We start from the raw sequence: 20,287 nt of genomic DNA, 5'->3' as shown, positions 1-20,287 counted from the left end.
TGTGCATGTTGTGCCCCATGTATGTAGTCCTCCATGTGGACGGCTCAGGTTAGAGTCCAACCTGCTGCTCCTTTCCTGCTGTTCCCCACTATCTCTCCCCCTTTTTCCAATTCCATTCAGCATCGTCTCAAATCAAGGCATAGAGCCCAAACATTAATAAAAAAAACAAAAACAAAAAAAACATAATTTTTGCAGCTTTTACCTTGCCGTCTTTCCTGACTGTTACTTTTTTTTTTTTTTTAGAATGTACAAAATTAAATTGTTCGTGCAGCTGGTGTACTTCCCTCAAGGCTGCTTCAAATGTCTCCTGTGTTGTTTGTGAGGCGGCTCCGGTTGACCAAAGCAATGACATCGAACTACAACAGCAATCCAAGTAACAGCCCTGTGATCAATAAAGCACATATTGTAGCTGAAGGGGAAAGGGGTGATGTGTGGGCGGGTGGGAGCGCTTTCACTTTAATGGACAGACGTTTTGAAAAAAGGAATTGGCTCACAAGGAGAGGAGAGAGAGAGAAAGAGGGGGGGGGGGGGGGGGGGGGGGGGGGGGGGTACGGTCGAATCTCTGAAGACTTCCGTGAATCTCAAACAGAATCTTTTTTCTCCCTCATCAGAACCGTCTAGTAGCATTGTGTTGTTTTGTCTGAGTCCTGCCATGCCCATTGTTGAACACTACTTTGATAACCTCTGGCCTCAGTGTATGTTCACTTGACAGCACACACATTTGACCTAACACACACATTTGACCTTTGCCCTCTTAATTGTATTTCCTAGTTTGGAAACACAGTAGCAGAAAGCTATTTGACACTGTTCAAAGATAACCTATTTAATTTATTTCAAAGACAGCAGTTGCCCCTAAATTCCCGCCAAAAACTCAGGGCCTGATTTACGAACAAATGACAAAATAGCACTTTTTTATGCTCACTCATCTGTGCAAATTAGGAAAAAGGAGTGTCTTATTCAGCTAACACACTCAAATGGTGAATTGCGCCCCTGAATGAGCTGCAGAGCAAATGGTGCCATTTGTTTGTATTTCAATGAGCAATTGTGCCGTAAATTTGGGCAAAATTGGCACTTTTTTTATTCAAATGAACCTCAGTGCAAAATCCATACAATTCACAAAAGAGTACACTGATAGCCACATGCAAAATTCCTGTCTGCTGAGAGGTGGTTCCTGCACCTCACTATTTATAAGCAATGTCATGCACAACTTTTCCAGTGATTTAACAGTTCCAGGGAGTGAGTGAGAGAGAGAGAGAGAGAGAGAGAGAGTGAAATCATTAGTTAATTAATAAAGTTAGGTATGTCGGTTGGTTGGTTCATTAGTTAGTTGATTGGTTGGTTGGCTCCACGAGGCATCCTTACCAAGTATGCTTTGGGTTGACTTCCTTAAGTTTTAAGGGGGCGTCCCACTGACACTGACTAAACCTCACCACAGGGACCGTTTTAGGTTAACCACAGTGAGACAGGAAAAGAAAAGACACTTCCATATGTATAACCTTTTGCGTTTTTTGCATGTCATACAGGGCCAGGTTTGTTCTTTTACTGTAAGACTGGGGATTCAAAATGTTGTCAAGAAATGGTAGTCAAGGTAACACAAAAGAAACACTTGCTGTTTTCATTGCTTTATAGGTAAACAGTTGTTAGGGTCGAGTGGTGAACCCCAATTGATTGATTGATTGATTGATTAACTGACTTGTTAATATGTTATGTTAATAAAAAAGAGTAGAAAACTAAATAACTAATAATAGAAATAAATACATGAAAGGAAACCTGGACAACATTTTCAACTACAATATTCGACACAAAGCAAGCTCTTAATTATTCATGACCCTTATCTGCTCATAAACTAGAACCCAGATGTCAAAAGCAAAGGATAAAAAATAAGCAGCAATCCAAACCTTCCCTCTTCTATATTGAAAATGTTTTGTTTTTTTTTAATACAGAATTAAGTTTTTGCTTTGTTAGAGCCCCAGGTTCAAACTGTTCCACAAATCCAGCCCACAGATTGTTTAGTACTGACCCTCATTATTGTGCGAGCAGAGAATTTCTTAAGGCAAATGTTTCCTCTTAAATAAAAAAAAACAACCTTTATGTTGAAAAACCTTTTTTTATTTAAAAAAATCGCAGTTACTTATCCAAAAAGGTGCAAGCAAGAAAAATGAATTCAGGTTAAATGAATTAAGTAGTCCCTCTCCCTTAACACGTTTTCCTATAGGTATCATCTTCTTACTGTGTTGCCTTGGGAACTTGTTATAGCTTACAAATTATGAAGCCTTTATTTTAATGAGCTAATGAGTGACAGCTGCATCATGTAGTGAAAAATGTTTTGTTTTGTTTTTTCTCCTGGGGGACTTTATTTTGCCTGAGCTTTGGTAGAGTCAATGCTGTAAAACTCTGCTATGCTGATGAGGGTTTAAAAGAGAATAGCTCATATAATGGGGTGATCCTGGGTGACTTTTCCAAATCCCTCACTCATCTTCTTTTATTGCCGTTCACTCTGTCCCCTGTGGCCGCATCACACACGGTGGGTGAGCAACGCTGTGTACTGCCTGTTAATTTAATCTGCTCTTGTTACGTCTCACCGGGATGGACAGACACTTTTCTAGAACATATTTCACAGTGATTATTCTGAGTGCACATTTGTTTGTAACCTTTCAAATGTTTCATCAATAATTATCCTGTTGGATGTTTTTATAGCCTGTAAAGTAGATTAGTCAGTCAATTAACTCCTGGTTAAACTATTGGCCCTGTAAGGACCATTAGACTCCATTAACACAGTTTACTTTTAAAGACACATCTATGTAGCCAGCTTTTTATGAGCCTATACTTAGGAAATGTTAGTTGACACACCTTGTAATATGCAACGTGTTGATGAAAATATTAGGCTCTGTATGTTCGCTCTGACAGCCTGATTTGATTGAATAAGCAGCATTCAATCTTATTTCACTGGTTGCATGATGAATGTAAACACACAGATGAATGTTGATTATACAAAGTAGCTGCTCTATGGTAAAATGAAGTTATGCATGAAATAAAAGAGTGCAGGAAAAAAATGTGTGCTAGTCCAGTGTCATCATTCAAGTAGCAGAACTAGCTGTGTAGATGGAACCAAATGAATGACTAAATAAAGTAATTCATAATAATGTGTTGTTACTTGTTATTTTTCTACTACTTACAGTGGCACTGCCTTTAGCACAGTAGTATAAAAGCAATATCACACATAAAGAAGTGCTGTTGTACTGATTATCAGCGTGGCTGTGATACGGTCATAAGCCCAATGTCTGCTAGAAACTGACTGAACTCAGATCTTCTCTTAGCCTGAACTAGAATGATTTTGTTGCCCATCCCTGACAACATGTTATTCAAACCTTTGAATTGTTTTCTTGGGGTGCCATTGTTGCTTAATGGTTAAGGGAGGTATATCAATTAATCCAGTGTCCCTGTTTGATTCCAGTAAGGGATCTTTGCTGGGTGTCTTATTACAAGCCTTTTTTACAAATGAACTCTGGACATTTTTAGGAGACTTTTTATTATATTCAGGTCCTGTTCTATCTGGAACCCCGGCCCCTTTCACACATGTACCTCACAGCGGGAGATTGTCAGTGTAGGATGCTCTCTCACAACTTGAAATACTGGCACCTTGGTAGAGCGTACAGAAAGAGGAGGAGTCTTAATATAAATATGACAACGACATGTTGAAGTACATTTTCGTAACACAAACACAATTGTAGAAAATCTAGTAGAGGCAACTGTGGAGAGTTATCAAGACTAAAGCCTGGCTCACATTGTGCGATTTATCCCCGATTGTATAAAAGTCGGGTGGGCATGTCAGCTCACACTGTACGACTGAATCGTTTACGACGCCCGACCAGACCTTGAGATTTATGTGCTCACACTCTACGACCCGATTGTCGGACACGGCCGGAGAGCTCACACTGTACGAGTGAAATCGGGACTGAGCATTGACAGTTGTTAATAAAGTTTCATTTGAAAACTCCAACGGACGGCGGTTGGTGAAAGAGATGGAAGTGAAAGTTGTTGTAGGATATAGGAAAGTTGATACAATCGTAGATATATCCATACAAGTTTCAGAAAAGTGCTGCACTGATGATCTGTACCGAAAAAAAAACAAACAAAAAAAAAAAAACACCGGGTTGCGTCCTGCCGCTGGTCGCCATGACTACATTCCTCCCTTGTCTCTCGTGATTATATTGTAGTCACACACAACTTCTGCCGGACCCTTTCATGACGTAATCGTCAAGATTTTAAATTCTAAATATCAAACATGTTTAAAATAAATTGGGGCGTCCCCGACGATCGCCGGGCAGATCGGGGACATTAAGATTGGATCTTTGTACGACTCACAATACAAGATAATCTGAGCAGATAATCAGGTCCGAGCAGCCTCGAGTCCCTGAGATTGTCGGGAAGGAAGAATCGGAGCTCAAATCATCCCGATTATCCTGCAGTGTGAGCCAGGCTTAAAAGGCATTGAAATTCCGCTCGATTTTAACACAATCAACACTCCGCCCCCTCCCTCGTGGTGAAATTTTCCAGAATATTCTGATGTGCTCACAAATCTACTCACCCTGACTTCACACAGACTTTTACGTGCGGGCTAGCAATAAAAAGTCTGCGTGAATTCTACTTTACACATGGACATTCAAACATGGACCCTGTCGGACAAAGCTGGGAAATTTTCACAAATGTGAAAGGGGCAAAACAGTTTCCTGCAGTACAGGCTCTCCACTTGTCTGTGATATCAGTCTCCAACAAAAGACAAAAAGAACACGCTTGTTTCCATGACTTGTTAGTTGTACAGAGTAAACACACTTACGTTGACATAAAAGTCCTTGTGAACATAATTCAGTTAAAGTATTACTTTCCAACAAAGCCCAAATGGTACATTATTTTTAACGTTAGTGAATTACAACTTTATTTTACAACATGCAGGACAAGCCAGGAAATTAGAAGCTAATTTCTTGGACCCAGGTTGCTGCAGGTGACACAGACAATGACGCACACAATTGTTTTTGACTCCATTTGTGCTGCTGAACTGTGTCGGTCAATATTTGTCTTTCTTCAACAGGCAAACTGACTCAGTCCCCGGATCACAATTTGATGTTTTGCAAGTCAGATCCCCATCGATTAAATATTCATTCCACTGATGGCAAACAGTTTGAGATGACAGTCAAATGCAGACAGTTAATGTTCTGAGTCTGATTGTTATGTTTGTGTAATTACACTTTGCAGGCATTTATCAGCATGAGATGGTGTTTCTTTCTATCTCATTATATGCTGTCATTTCATGAATTAATCATTCTTGCAACATATCTGCCTGATCCAGTTACATTACTCTTTGCATGACCAGTTAATTTGATTTCTCATCCGGGCATACCTCTGACTGAACGTTTAAAATTCAGGCATGTGATGCTGAAGGATGATTCATCAACTGAATAGAGTTGAACTGTTTTTCACTCACACCTTCAGCAGAAAGCCTACAAATAAAACAACTTCCTTAGAAACAGTAACAGAGTTTAACGTCCAAAGTAACAAGAGGTGACCTCCTCGTTAAAAGAGCGCTGACTGAGTTACAGGGAAGTTTCAGTGGTTCATTTGTGCCTTTTAAAAAAAATGGATGGGAGGTCGAAATATTTCCAGGAAATTGTGAAGCATTATCGAATTGCTATTTTTTTGCTAAACAAAACCTCAGTATGTTCGTTAGCCATGTTCGACTTTGTGTTTTGTTCCACATTGTTTATAATAGATTCTTAAATTATCATCTGGCATGTTAGAAGCACATCTGCTGCATTTGCAGGTTGCCCATTTATTGTTTTGTGACAAATGATGCTGCTCTATTGAGCTGGTCTGTTATTCAGTGCTGTGTTGATTACTGTTGTTTTCCAGTCAATGACTTCCACCAATCCATCACGTAATGTGCTTCAGGTTGAAAATCTTGATCTCAGCAACAAAGGACATAAATATATAAATATATGTACGTATATAATGCATTGTACTGTAACAGGAGAGCAGCAGAATAAGATTGTTCCACTTGAAATGACGTCATAAAGAGTCAGCTGAAGCATTGTGCTGCTCTAATGTTAGCTGTACTGGGGCTGGTAAAAGTGCTGATCTTTTTCTTTTCTTTACTTTTTGGTTAATTCCCCTGTGACATCATTAAGGGTGCACGTCTCGTGTAAAATATAGCTGCAGTGGAAACAATGCAATGGTTTTATCAGCTGCTGTTACGAGGTAATATGATGAAAAGCCCCAATCCAATAAGTGTAATCCTCTGCAGGTCATCAGTGTCAGCAAATAACAAAATCGAGTCAAAGTGAGCCGGAACCAAAAACAACAACAAAAAGGAGAAAAACAGGCGATTAAAGGTTTCTATTTAGGGGGATGGCATCAAAACAATATTGTACTGATTGTTACTTAATGACTACTCTATTACCTTGAATGTATCCACATATGTGGGACAGTAAGTCAAGTCAGATTTATTTAAAAAGCACATTTAAAAACAGCAGCAGCTGACCAAAGTGCTGTACAATGCAAAAAAACAGAAACAGTGTACAGGAGTTTACAACAATTATTAGAACAACAAAGAAAGCAAAAAAGAAAACCTGATAGAAACTGTCTATTCAGAACCTGAGGACTCAAAATGCTAACATATTAAAACACGTTTTGAGACGGGACTTAAAAGGGTCAACAGAGGGGGCAGACCTGGAGGAAGGGGGAAGGCTGTCCCACAGTTCAGGGGCTTTGACTGAAAAGGTACGATCACCTTTGATCTTGAGCCGTGAGCGAGGGACAGTCAGGGGGGCCCATGTAGGCAATCTAAGGAGATACTAGGGGATCTAGTAGCACTTAAAAAGACAAACATAACTTTATTTAATCTTGTTTTTAATTTGATTTTTTAAACTTTTAATTACATTTATTTGTGTCCATATGCTTATAATAGTAATTAATTTTAGTCTAATACTGAAGTCCTTGATATTTGTGCATTCAGATTACTATTGATTTGCAAGTTGAAGATTCTCTATCAAACTAAACCATGATATGTACAAGCGAAATGTTGAATTATTTATGACATTGAGATTGAATCATCTATTAATTAAATAAACAAAGAAGTCTTTAAACAAAGCCTGCACGCTTTGTCTTAGCAAAGAAATTTCAAAAACACGTTTAAAGTAATAAAATGGTTTACAACTTAAAGGTCACATATTACATCCTTTTCAACAAGTCTCAGAGCTCCCCAAAACATGTCAGTGAAGTTTCCACTCTGATATTGTATTTGATCAAGCCTATAAGCCCCTCTATTTCAGCCCTGCTCAGAACAGGGTCTGTAGCTGTGTCTGTAGCTTTAAATGTAAATGAGCTGGTTCTGACCACACCCCTCTGGAAGGGCTTTGGGGGCTTGTGTTTTCTTGCTCCATGCCCTATTGTTTAAGATTAGAAGTCAGACTCAGAGGGTGGGAGTGTGAACCACCTGGGGGAGGGGTAACATCCCTTTGTGATGTCATGAAGGGAAAATCTCCAAATAGCCACCCTGAAGAGTGGAGCAGGTAAAAGAGGGAGAGGATGGACTTTTCTCATAATCTGGGGTATGTTGGGGGTTACTGTATTTGTGCATGTTAAACAAATCTCAGTGTGTTTGGCATAATATGTGACCTTTAAAAAGTACACTTTCTATTCTGATTTTATGTAATTTAAATGAGCAGAAATAGAAGTCCATTCCTGGTCAGGGGTCTATTTGGTGTCAAGTGCTTTGATTTGTATTAAGTTGTAAAAAAAATGTGTTTCTCATTTGAAGTCTGATTTATCAATTCAAGAGTCATGATGAAGATTTCCTTTAGAGGAGGATCTACATTTAATTGTTGCCCCAAGGCATATTGTTTAATTAATTCGTCTTAACTCTGCCCTGTTCAAAAATTACATAACTTTGCTCAGCTTATGCTTTAGTGAAAGAGTGTCTATGAGTGTGAGTTTTGCTTTGATACTGCTTGTGTGTATGTGAGGCATTTTTTATATGAAGTAGTATTCTGCTGCTGGATTTCTTACAGAGAAATCCCAGCAACACCTACGATCACAGAGATGTGTATCAATAAACCAGTGAAGGTCAAAACCTCCTTCACTCCACACCAACATGTAGAGCTGCTCCTGATTCCTGGGCTCTCTCAAGTACCAGGGCTGTTTGCCTCTGACCCCCACCCCCCTGTTTCCCACCAGTAAAGTGTCAGAAAATCCAAGCTGGGAGTGTTTGAGTGGGATGCAGATTGTATGGGATGCTCTCTCTCACACACACACACACACACACACACGCACTGAGTGTCAGACTGGGAGTGAGGCGGCATATGCAGTGGGATTTTCTCTCTTCTTGTGTTGGAGCTCATTCGCTGACACATCCCGTACATGAGTCATGCCTTGCCTGATCGCTACTTCATGGAGTTTAGCGCATACTCGCGGTGTTACTAGATGTGAAATCCATTCAATATTTAAAAAGCCTCTACAGCAATCCTGGATCTCGCTGACAAATATGTTAGTGATGAATAATTTAAAGGGAACAATTTACAAAGGCTAGCCACAGCAAAGGTTATGTTGCTCTCTTTTCAGTGGCGTCCTTGTGATATTGAGGTAGAGAGAGACTGGGGAAGAGGATGTGCATGAGTGCTTTTGTGATACAGTGTCTGCACATGCTTTAAAATACATGCTTACATGTGCAGGTGTGCTGGAAAAACATGTGGCATCAAGGGCATGAAGGAATTCCTGCTGTTTGCTGCACAGGCACACTCGATAATGTGTCAGTGTTACGCAACACATTACAAGGTACTATTTCTGTATAAATATTTATGAAAGCTGAAATCCAGGATCTGCTTTTTTGATCAAGAAACCCAGTGTTTCGTTTTTGTATTTTTTTTTTTTTTTTTTATGAAGTCCAATGAAGGCTGTCCAAACTGTGTAATCATTGTGTATGAAACAGGGAGGATGCGGCCAAACATTTTTCAAGGTGAAATGCATATTTCAAAATGTTGTTCATCACAGCAGGAGAAGGAGCTCTGCCCGGTAGACACTGCTTACCTGTAAAATTTATATTTGTCTCATTACACGCTGAGATATCTGGCTTGTAAAAGCATCCTGTAAAACCACTCTCGATGATGGAGCGAGTCATGGGCCAGGAGGTTTATAAGAGACAATGACAGGGAGAAGGTGGGGAAAAGAGAGCGAGAATCTATTTTTCATGCCATTGATTCATTCATACATGGAAATGGAGGCAAAACAGTATTTCATCAGAGCGATTAAAACTCAAGAGGAAGATGGTGCCCCAGTGTCTTCCATTGGCCGCTGCCTATTCATTTGGTTTCATGTCGAAAGAATAATTACACATTGATTATCCATGTCCGACACTGAGGGCCAATCGTTACCATGTGAGCGGAGGAGAAGACCACCAGTGTCTGCAGACCCTGAAAGACAATTACATCCTTATCAGAGGAAAAGAAGGTTCGTGATGAATAACACGTTGAAGACGGTAATAATGGTTTTCCGATGAACAATTAGCGATAATTAATGAATGTGTCCACATTGTAAAAAGGCGACTAAGCTAGTTGGTAGTGTTTGCCTTTAGTAAATAATGTAGTAGATAATTCCGTCACTGAGGAGAGGAGAGTGAATCTTCTTTCTAAATTGCTGAAGCTACATGTATTGCTTTCAATGGCCTGGTAATGCATTCCACCATCTTTTGGGCAAGGTGACCCATTTAGTAATGCAAAGAGTGCGCTGATGTTGAATACAAACTTCTGACACTGGTCACACTTCAGGCACTTGCAATTAAAAAGTTGTTTATCACAGCTCCCAGTCATTGTATTGAAAAGCATAGCAATGAGCTGCAGAGCTTTAATCACACTTAGGCAGTGCTAAGAATTAAACTATCCGGGTGAAAGATGATAGCCAATGCAGCTTTTTACTATTAGCTTCATGACACCCGCTGAATAATTAAGACGTTTTACTAATTACCCTGAAACCGTTTATCCCATCAGTGATCTAGGAGAGAATTCACCTCTGATCTTATTTAGAGCGATCAACAAAGAGTGTGTTGTGTTTGCACAAGTGAGCCGGTAATGGGAGACCAACAGAGGACACTCAGAGATACAGTAGTTAAGAGGTCAATGAGGCAAAGACTTGATGTGGTGCCTCTGCAAAGAAAGCCTAATGATTTGGAGTTAATCGTCATTAGAGGATAAGCTATGATACGTTTGATCATTTAGAAGGGTTTAGCACATTCACTGTTCACCTCTTCAGAGTAGCTAAGAAATGAATAGTTCTCTATTTGGAGAAAGGCGCGTATTTGAAACATAGAGAAGAGTAAGAGTAATCATCAGTCAATCAATCATTATTTGTATAGCGCCAATTCACAAGTGTTATCTTGAGGCACTTTACAAAAGAGCGGGGAAAAGACCTTACTCATTGTTAAGAAAAATGGGATAAGATGCAGGAAGGAATTTCTCTTTTGTATTCCTCGCGTTCCTGTTGTCCACACTTCCTTGCTGCTGAGGTGGAGGTCGGAGCAGGCCGCGCATGAATGAGGACGCCGGTGGTTGTGGGGACAGCACAGTCTGATGGTGGTGTCTGGGCGTCAGGGACGTCGGGTGGGAGTAGTGCCAGATCACCTCCCTGAAGGTAGGGGGAGCTCCGTCTACTTCCGGCCTCTGCTGCTGGGAACAAGGCCTCCTGGGCTTCTAATCAGCCGGTTAGCTTAGCTAAGCCTAGCATAACTGCAGGAGGCAGACTGAAACAGCTACAGTGTAGCCTTAAATAGTGTTGGGCATTTGTAATGTATTAAGTTATACAATTGTAATAAATGGTAAGCTATGGAGGTTTTGGCATTAATGCTAAGCTAACCCAACCATGATTGTTACTTTGAATTAAAGGGGAAAGATTTTTTTTATCTCAGACCATACTTATCAAGTAGAGCTGGGTGATAAATTAATTTTATCCATCAATCAGGTTTGTGGAAAGTAGTGATTTTGAAAAAAGGACTCCGTCACTCCCCTTGGGTTTCCGTAGTTCACATCCTCCCCCGTGTTTACTTCTTACTGCTGGGTGGCTCCAGGTATGTGGTAACCAGCCACATGTATTTCCTGATGTTGCTCTGCCTCACCTGTACTTCAGCTGTACCTTGAAACGGCATAGTGACATTTTAAAGACAAGTTTACAGCTTGCACTTTAACCCCGTAAGAGAAATCAGGTCAATCCGTGAAGGTGATCAAAAACATGCTTTTAGTCAGTCACTTTCTCATTTATAGTTGTTGTTTTTAAGAAACAGAAGGAAACAAATCGATTCAAATCATAAACAGATATTGATGTGAAAAAAAATCTGTGATTTTATTTTGAGACCAAATCACCAAGCCCTACATTAAAACAAATAACTTGTACCTCAGTATTCTAATATGTCATTAAACTATTACCATGTGTTTGACATCTCTTACTATCAACATTACAGCATTTAGTCATATTTTCTGCCTTTTATCTTCATATTCAAGTCTTCGACCTTCCCACACTTATCAGTTTACTTCAGGTCTTTGTGCACAGCTCCAACTTGCAGCATACTAAGTTTTCCTTTCTCTCCTCAAGGACACATAGCTATATTATCTGATGTGTGTCTGTGTGTTTGGGGTTGGCGGTGGGGCGGGTGGGGGGGATATGCAAAAGTCTCTTAATCGCTCTCATTTTGTTTATCTGCCTACATTTTTGGATCTCTATTTTTATCCTGTTGCCGCCTCACTCTGTCATGACACTCAGCAGGGTTTTTTTCTCTCAACCAATATTCTTCATTACTTCTCTTCTCCCCTGCTGCTTTTACCCTGCAGACATCTTTTTTCTTCTTACCTGGCATGTTCTTGTATTTCTCACCCTTCCCTCTTCCCTGCACACAACTCTCACCTGCACTCCTCAAAGCTACAACAAAATGAGTGACGAGGCCGCCTTGTAACTGAAAGTCTTTGCAAACCAGAAGTCAAATCATCATCTGTCACTTACTTCCATTTGAAGCTTATTGACATTTTCTTTCATATTTGGTTGTGATTGGCTGGAGTTTCAGCATTGCAAAAACATATCCATCTATTTTCAATGACAGCTTCACACAAAGCTGGCTAAAGGATGATAAAATCCTCAGTGATGCTTGATTCTATATGACTTGTGTTTTATATTCTGCAGCACATGTCTCCACATTTGGTCATACTTGACGTTGTTTAGCATGTGCTAACAGTAGCATTTCACTGTGGCAAAAAGTTTTAGGAAAATGTATTACATCAAATCATTAGTTACAGGTTTCAAAAGGCATGTAACATCAGCAGCCTTATTTCACTCACATCTGTATTTATGAAATAGCAAATGAATGCATCGCGTGTGAAGAATCCGGATACAGGTTTATATAACAAAAGAAACATTTCCAGAATCATATTCTGCTCTGCCTCACTTCTAGCAGCACCTGTACAGATGCATAAATATCAAGTATGGGCGTCCTTTTTTTTTCCTCATTGTCAGAGGGAAATGTCAAAACTACAATGAAAAAGAGATACAGAGGTTAGAGCCACTAACACAGACACACATAGACACACAAAAAAAACATTCTCTGCTATATTTAATTCATGCTGACTGAACAAACTGTCCAAATGATGGTGCACCTTTGTTTATTTATGTGAAAAAGAACAAAAGTGTGTTTGACACAGTTACAGCTCTTTCATCTCCAATCAGATAGCGCCAGATGTTCAGGTTGGGCTTGTGTGCCATATGCTCTGATGCCAATTTTCATACATTCACTCTGCATCAGTCGTAACACTTTTGCAGCTGCAGGTGTTAATAAACACATCCAAGTTTAAAAGTAAAATAAGTTCTGCTTGTGAACAAAACTGCACCATTGTAAAGGTGAATGTCAGAAGATCGCCTCTACACAGATAAGACAAACTGTGAAGAGCTGCGAGATCTTCAGTGTGGACAAGCTTCTTCTCACAAGCCACTCACAGTGTTACTCCTGTAATGGGTTCAGGCCGTGCGGTGACAAGTCTGCTGATGGATGAGGTGATTATATCCCTCTTTTGCTTCACTCGAGGACAGTCCCCACTTTCTAATTGGTAAGAGAGCAGACGACAAGAGGAAGAGACGTCTCCCCTTCGCTTTCTTTCTCTCCCCTCTCACTGTCTCTCTCTCTCGCTCTCTTACTACTTCCCCCAGTTCCCAGTCATTTAACTAATCTTGTTTTATCCCCTTGTCGACAGGCACAGGACTCGGGCAGTAAAATGGAGTGCAGTAGAGATAACTTGCATGGCAGGGCCACAGTAATTTAATGGGAACAGATGTTTCCCCTGCTAGAGTGACAGCAGATCCTTCTCCAGCTCCCTGCAGGGAGGAGCAGACACATTACAGATGGTTGTTGTGCCTGTGGTCATCATTACTAAAGCCCAGGTTCAGACTGGGCACCCATTCTGTTTAAGATATGATAGCAGTGATGGACAGAAGAGCCCCTGGATGAAAAAACGTCTTTAAAAAAGGCTATTAGCTTAACTCTTGGAACAGAGGCAGTGATACAAAGGCGTGTAAGACGGAGACAGCAATAGAGAGAGGTGGGTAAACTGTTCTGTGTGTGTGCACATATGACACACTGTCTGTACCATCTCATCACTGGAGGTGGCCTCCACAGACAGCCTATGATCAGACCAGCACCGGACACAGGTAATGTAAAAAAAAATTAAAAACAATCCCATAGCAAGAGAGAAATGTGTCTTGAGTGTATTCCTCTTTGCCTTTTTCTCTCTCTGTGTCTCTTCACAGTCAAAGATGGATCTCTCTGCATAACCTTCTCAAGTTGAATTGCTCCCTTTTGTGTCGTGCAAAAATGAGAAAACATTTCATCAAGTCTTTTTTCTTCTGCCTCATGCTTGAAATTCAAGTTGTCAGCTGTGCTCTGCAGGTCAACAAAACAGCCCATTTCCCTGGATGTGGCACTTCTTTTCATAACCCCCCTCGCCCCCTTTCACTATGTTTAGACAAATATTAAGGTTTGAGCTGATAAACATGTATTTTTAATTAAAGCTACTAGAATTTTTTCTGCAGTTTTCACTTTCTCATTGAATGCCAAGTTTCATCAAAATTAAGACCCTAAGCAAAAGCTTGTGTGTAATTAAAAACTTGCATTAATTAATTGAAGTGTTATTTATAGAGAGTCTAAGAGGTGGAGCACCAAAACATACATGGATTAAAAGTGATCAATCTGTTATTCATTGGAAAAAAAAAAACATGATAGGAATAGACTTGAACTCTTGAATCGGCACTTGTCAAGAAAAATAAGAGTACTTACTTTAAACCTTGTGGCCCCTATAGCGAGGATACAAGCTCCATATAAAAACATCCACTCGAGCTCTTTGTTTTGATAGCGCTGCAAGTTCATTCTGTACCGAGATTTCCCGGTGATTGCACATCCTAACTGTTCGGCTGAAAGGTAATCCATTCAAGTAAACAGTGATTTTGGCAATCACTCTCTGTGCCTCTATTCCCAACCCCCCTACCCCCCCTGCACAAATGCATTTTTACGATACAATCTAACCACAGTGTACAAAGAGGGAAAGTGGGCATTTTATTGGTATGTTGTGAACGTTGTGTTTTGCTGTGTGTCTCCCATGTGTGTATTTCTTTCAATATGTCTCCAGCAAATCACTTCTTTCAGGCCAATTGTTCACATAGGGTTTCAAAGTGTTGGGACATTTTAGCTGTAACCTTACAGCTTCTTAATTGCAGCATTTGTGTAGAGTGTGTTTTAGTATAATAATAACAATGACAATACTTTGGACTCAAAAAGCACTTTTCTGAATACTCAAAGACGCTTAACAAAAAATAAAACAATTCTGCATTCTAAATTTACCGTTAATATAACATGACTCTTATCGTTAATTATTCACCACCCGGACATTGAAGTAAGCCATAATTTAGCATAATCGCAGGCATCCGATGGACTCATTTGCCAGAATGAGCATTTTTGTTCAGAGAACTGTGCAGCAGAAAGGCGATCACAATGGGAGCATCGTAAACTTCCACTCAGAGTTCACACTTCCATGCAAAAAGCAGCGTCATACCAATTGTACTGTATGTTCTCACTCCGACTGAAGATGCAAGTTATGTGCATATTAAATGCAAGATCACTCCTGGTTTGGGGGAAGAAAAGCTGTCATATTCGTAAGAGGATGTGCCAATTGGAAAGGTCACAACTGTCTATAGAGAACAAATGAGGCCGGTAATCGTTTTTCTGCCAGCCTTCTACGGGCACATAAAGGACCAGGTGCTTGTCTGAATCTTGATGATCCCCTCTAAGTGAAATCATTGACGCACATCCAGCTCAATTAAGCAGCCACTATGGTGAGCAAGAAATTATCGCATTCTGTAGTAGTTGGTGAAAAAAGTCACACTGCGTGATGACAGCATCATGGCGAGGCGTTGAATTACTGGTTATGATTGGTTGTAATCTCAGTGACAACTCTGCAAGGGGCTGTAGAGTTAAGAGAGCTCTTTAAATCCTGCTACAAAACAACTTTTTTTTTTCCCCACCGCAAAAGCCAGCAGCCAAAGTGCCTCCGACATTTACTACACCTCTGTGAGAACTCAGGCGCTGTAAAACAGTGTGTACTGTAACACCTCAAGGTCGTGCGTGGCAGCGGGTGAGGAGGATTACGAGATCTTAATGGACAGTGCGCGACTCTAATGAAGAGCACTGATGAGGAGGCAGATTGGTCCCCATCGACAGATCAGATACTGCCATCTCCATTTTCATGGGTGCCCTGATGCATCAAGGGGAGAATTTCATGGCTGAGTGCTGATCCCTAAGGACGAATTCTGCCTTTTCACATGTAGTTTATGTATGTGTGTGTGTATATGTCACCAAAGTTTTTGTGTTTACAAAGTCGACTCGGACTAGAGCTCGGCAATATGGCAAAATAAAAATCCCAAAATATGTTCTGTCCATTTTGATCAATATCCACATTTGCCCACATGATAAAACCAAGTCACACAGTCTGAGGATTACCCTTTACTTAGTGATGGGACAATATATCATTGTCATTATATTCTGAATATCCATATTTGACCAGGACACCGACTCAAACTCAACAGGAAGTTAGAAAGGGTAAAACACTATTATTTTTATAGTTTCAGGTCAACTAGAAGACTCTACTGAGCGGACACAGTGTGCCCACCTAATAGTCGTCTAGTTGAACTTTCGGTAAAGTAAATTTAAGTGATGTCCCAAGTTTGGTCAACAATTTCTTTATCTCTGAAGCTAGCTGGAATTAACTTCATTCACTTTGTGCCCTTTAATTACACTTTTTCCCACTTTCTCTCACAAGACTTCCAATAGAGGGCAAAGAGTGGTTTAAGCAGGCAGATAGAGTGGACGACCTCCTTTCTCTCTCCCTGCTTCAACCGCTCTCTGCTGTGGGGGGTGGACGTGTACTTGGGTGTGTACTTAACACACATTCAGTTATAAATCACTGCGTGTTAAGTCATTTTGTCGTCGCTTTTAAATGTGTTAATTAATATTGTGTACAGGAGGAGTGCAAGTTATGTTGCTGTGCCCCCTATCCAGATCAGGACGTGTTTAGACACGAGTTGAGCCGGATTTGTCACATTCAGCTCTATGATCCTGGTCTTGTATCCACACGCTGTCATGCCTGGGAACTCTTACATGTGATCCTTTCAGAAACACAATGTATTGTAAATGGATTTCAGGCTGTAGCTAAGGCAGCTTTACACATATATGGCTTATATGAAGAGTTATTGTAAAGCTGTGAGGACTTCCTGATGAGAAATAAAGAAAGCCTCTGACACAGCTTTTCTGTGCAACCTGGAACATGAATTGGCTCATGGTTGCGTCCATGATACTTAATCATTTTCTTATCAGCGGTTGCTGTCAGAGCCCAGCTAAGGAATGACCCCAAAAGAAAAGAGGAGAAATGAAGGACGGAGGGCACCTCCTGCTCGCCCATTGCCTCCTTTTGAGCTGAGTGCAGTGACACATCTGCCTATTGACACCGGTGCTTTATTCCACCTGAAATCCCCTCCTGATACTCACTCTGTGAAGGTTAATGGGGGATAAAGCATTTCGTCATAAAGCTCACAGCAGCAGCACCTTTTCTTTGAGCCAACAGGCGGGACAGAAAGAGAAATTTATATCACCGCCAGCGGTCACTAGTGAACAACTTGTCATCGTGGCCTATTTGGGGACAATGTACCCGCTGGTGGCAAGCTGTGGAAGCTTCAAGTACAAGGGCACAGCTCAAGATGTGCAGTGCAGCTTTGTGATTGGATGCAGACAAGATATTTCTGTTGTGCTCGTTAGCATTTCTAAATGAGATCAGTTTTGTCATTCACTGCATTCAAGTAGAAAGAAAGCATACAAACTGTGTCATCAAATGCTAAAAAAAAACACACTGAGAATTCCCTCTCTCAGGTATGATAACATGAAGTGATAAAGGTCAGATTGGGTTGTTTCTTTGTCTCTTTGACATGCAGGTGGAAAACATTTTCCTCCTTAAAGGTCTCTTGAGCCTTGAGGAGGCAAATGTACCTACAGCATAGTGCCACTGTCCATCCACAGTAATATTTTTACTCAGTTAAAGCGGTACGTTTTTCATGTATCTGGAAAGTATCATGTAAAATGGGCCAAAGCAATCGAATATCGTATTGACAAACCTTTTGTTTGTGGTTTGTGTTTACCTCAGTATGTGGTCATGATGTATTTGGGAGACATTTTTGTTCTTTTTTTTTTCAGCAGGCTGAAGAGTATCTTCTTTTGAATTCAACCACAGCCTGCCGAGCTCTCCACACGATTCACACACGCTGCATTTTGGTGAATTAAAGCCGAGCATGACGGTCGATCTCTTCAATGTGGAGTGAAACTAAAGTAATTCTATTAGATGATGAGGTAAATTAGGTGAGTGATTGAGTCACACACTCACACAAGCACACACGTATGAAACATAATAAATCCCAAAAGCAGTGTGTACAGCATTAGTGGACGTTTATTCTGTATTTGTGGGGAAACACTGCCCTCAGCTGTAACATGGTGAGAGCTACGCATGCTACAATCTCACTGGAGTGTGATATTCAGGCTGATAATTCACAGCCAGAGATGAAGTGAGGCAGTAAATGGAACAGAAATTCTGCTTAGAGCATTGTTGGCTGGTGAAAGATGACATGTTCTGTTCGCAGCTTTTCAATGAACAGATTTGTTCCATCATCTCAAGCACTGCAAGTTAGTGAGTTGCAATATGGCTGCAATTAATTCAGATAACTTTGGCACAATTATGCATGGGATATAGTTAGTAATCTCTCTATTGCATCTCAAGATTGATTCAGATCACTTCAGCATAAATAACTAAGTCTTCTAGATCAAGTAGCCATCCTTGCTAATGTGAATTCTATATCACGCATTTAACAACAGTGGGTTTCTTGTAAACTCTGACACTTACGTCCAACTTTCTCATCTTTAATCCAAATGATGTAATGTTTTGTGATGCTAATGACTTATTGCATATTTCATTTTAATTTAAAAGCTCAGCTTTGTTTTCAATTTGAGATAATGCCTTCTTGACAGTGATACAAAACCTAAGAAAAATAAGGTTCTTCATTTCCCACTGGCATCCCTCTTTGGGCATCTGTGGCATTAAAATAAAATTTAATTAGCTTTTCTGTTTAAAAGTCTGCATACAGTAGATGTTTTCCAATATTTACATCTGAGCTGCGAACTGTTTTGTCCCGCTTGGAAGACTAGCCTCCATACATGGGGCGCGTGCATCAACCACTGTGCCACCAGAGGCCTGTAAACATTCATTTTAGAGCACATTTAGACTGTTTCATGTATATTGTTGTGGACAGAGGCAGAAAGGATGGGTAGGAAGAGGCGGAAGGATGAGATTTCTGTACAAAGTGAGGATTTTATTTTCTGAGGGCAAGGGGACAAAAATCTTTTTTGTGTGCCTTTATTGTAGAGAAAGGACAGTGGATAGAGTTGGAAATCAGGGAGGGAGAGAGTGGGGAATGTCATGCAGGAAAGGAGCCACATGTTGGATTCGAACCTGGGCCGCCCACTTGGAGGACTATAGCCTCCATACATGGGACGTGTGCACTACCCACTGCCCCACAAGCGCCCTGGAGACAAAGAAATCTTTCCATTTGCTTAGGGCGACTAGCTTTTTACCATCTTTCTTTCTTTCAAATGTTGTTGACATTTGAAGCGTGTTCATGAAGCTGTCACGTGTGGAGTTCAGAGACTGTAGGAAGTGAATGCATCCTGGGGTTATTTTATGAAAGCAGTAAATATGTCAGATCGACACCTGTGTTACTGATGGCAGTGTTCTGTACGTGTACGATATCAAGACTGTGATTGATGAGGATTGCGACAAAGGTTGGTTGCGTGTGTGTGCTGCCTGCGGGTGCAAATGTGTGTGCTGAGCATTCAGATGAGAAACAGACAGGGATACTGCAAGTTTGTTAGTTATTGGCATTGTCTATGGTCTACAGTAGCCTGTGTTCAGTTTAGACAAAACTCGTGCTAAACTGGATAACGTCTTGTGGCTTGATTAAGGCAGAATGCTACAGTATTTTTTTCTCTTGATCAATAATTCAAAATTTCAGACGACTCCTCCTGAATTCCATGCTACCCCACGTGGGGTCAGGACCCCAATGTTGGGAAAGCCTGAGGTAAGTCATTAACTCAACAATGTGCTGAAAAGGAATACAAATCTCAAGGACATGACTGATTTTTGATCGATGGTCGATGTCTTCCATGATGTGTTGAATCTGGACCTCCAATCTTCAACACATTAAAAATGTTCATTACACCTTTAATTATTGCATCACAGTCTGATCTGAGCTGATCTTACACAGACATTACGTCATCATTTGTAAATGATTTCCCCAACCTCTTGAATTAATTTCTTTGGCAGCGGTCCGCCCCCCCTTAAAAGAAGATGGACTCACTTCATTAACTGAATGTAGCGTCCACAAGAGGTCAGCAGAAACATCCCATTTACACTGACTGCTCTGTTTTCATGTCTGTGGAAAGTCAATAAAAGCATGCACAGGGTAAAACCCCACATACTGCTGAACATTTACACATCACACATTTTCTATCCCTGATAGACAATGTTACAAAGACAGTCATTTTTTAGTGATATTAAAAGGCCTCTGAGGACTGGAGATGTGCTTGTATAACTGCACAGCCTGGGAACAAAGTGGCTTTTTCATA

The sequence above is a fragment of the Labrus mixtus genome, chromosome 6 (assembly GCF_963584025.1).
Source record: "Labrus mixtus chromosome 6, fLabMix1.1, whole genome shotgun sequence".
Lineage (NCBI taxonomy): Eukaryota > Metazoa > Chordata > Actinopteri > Labriformes > Labridae > Labrus > Labrus mixtus.
This window is presented reverse-complemented; position numbering follows the sequence as displayed.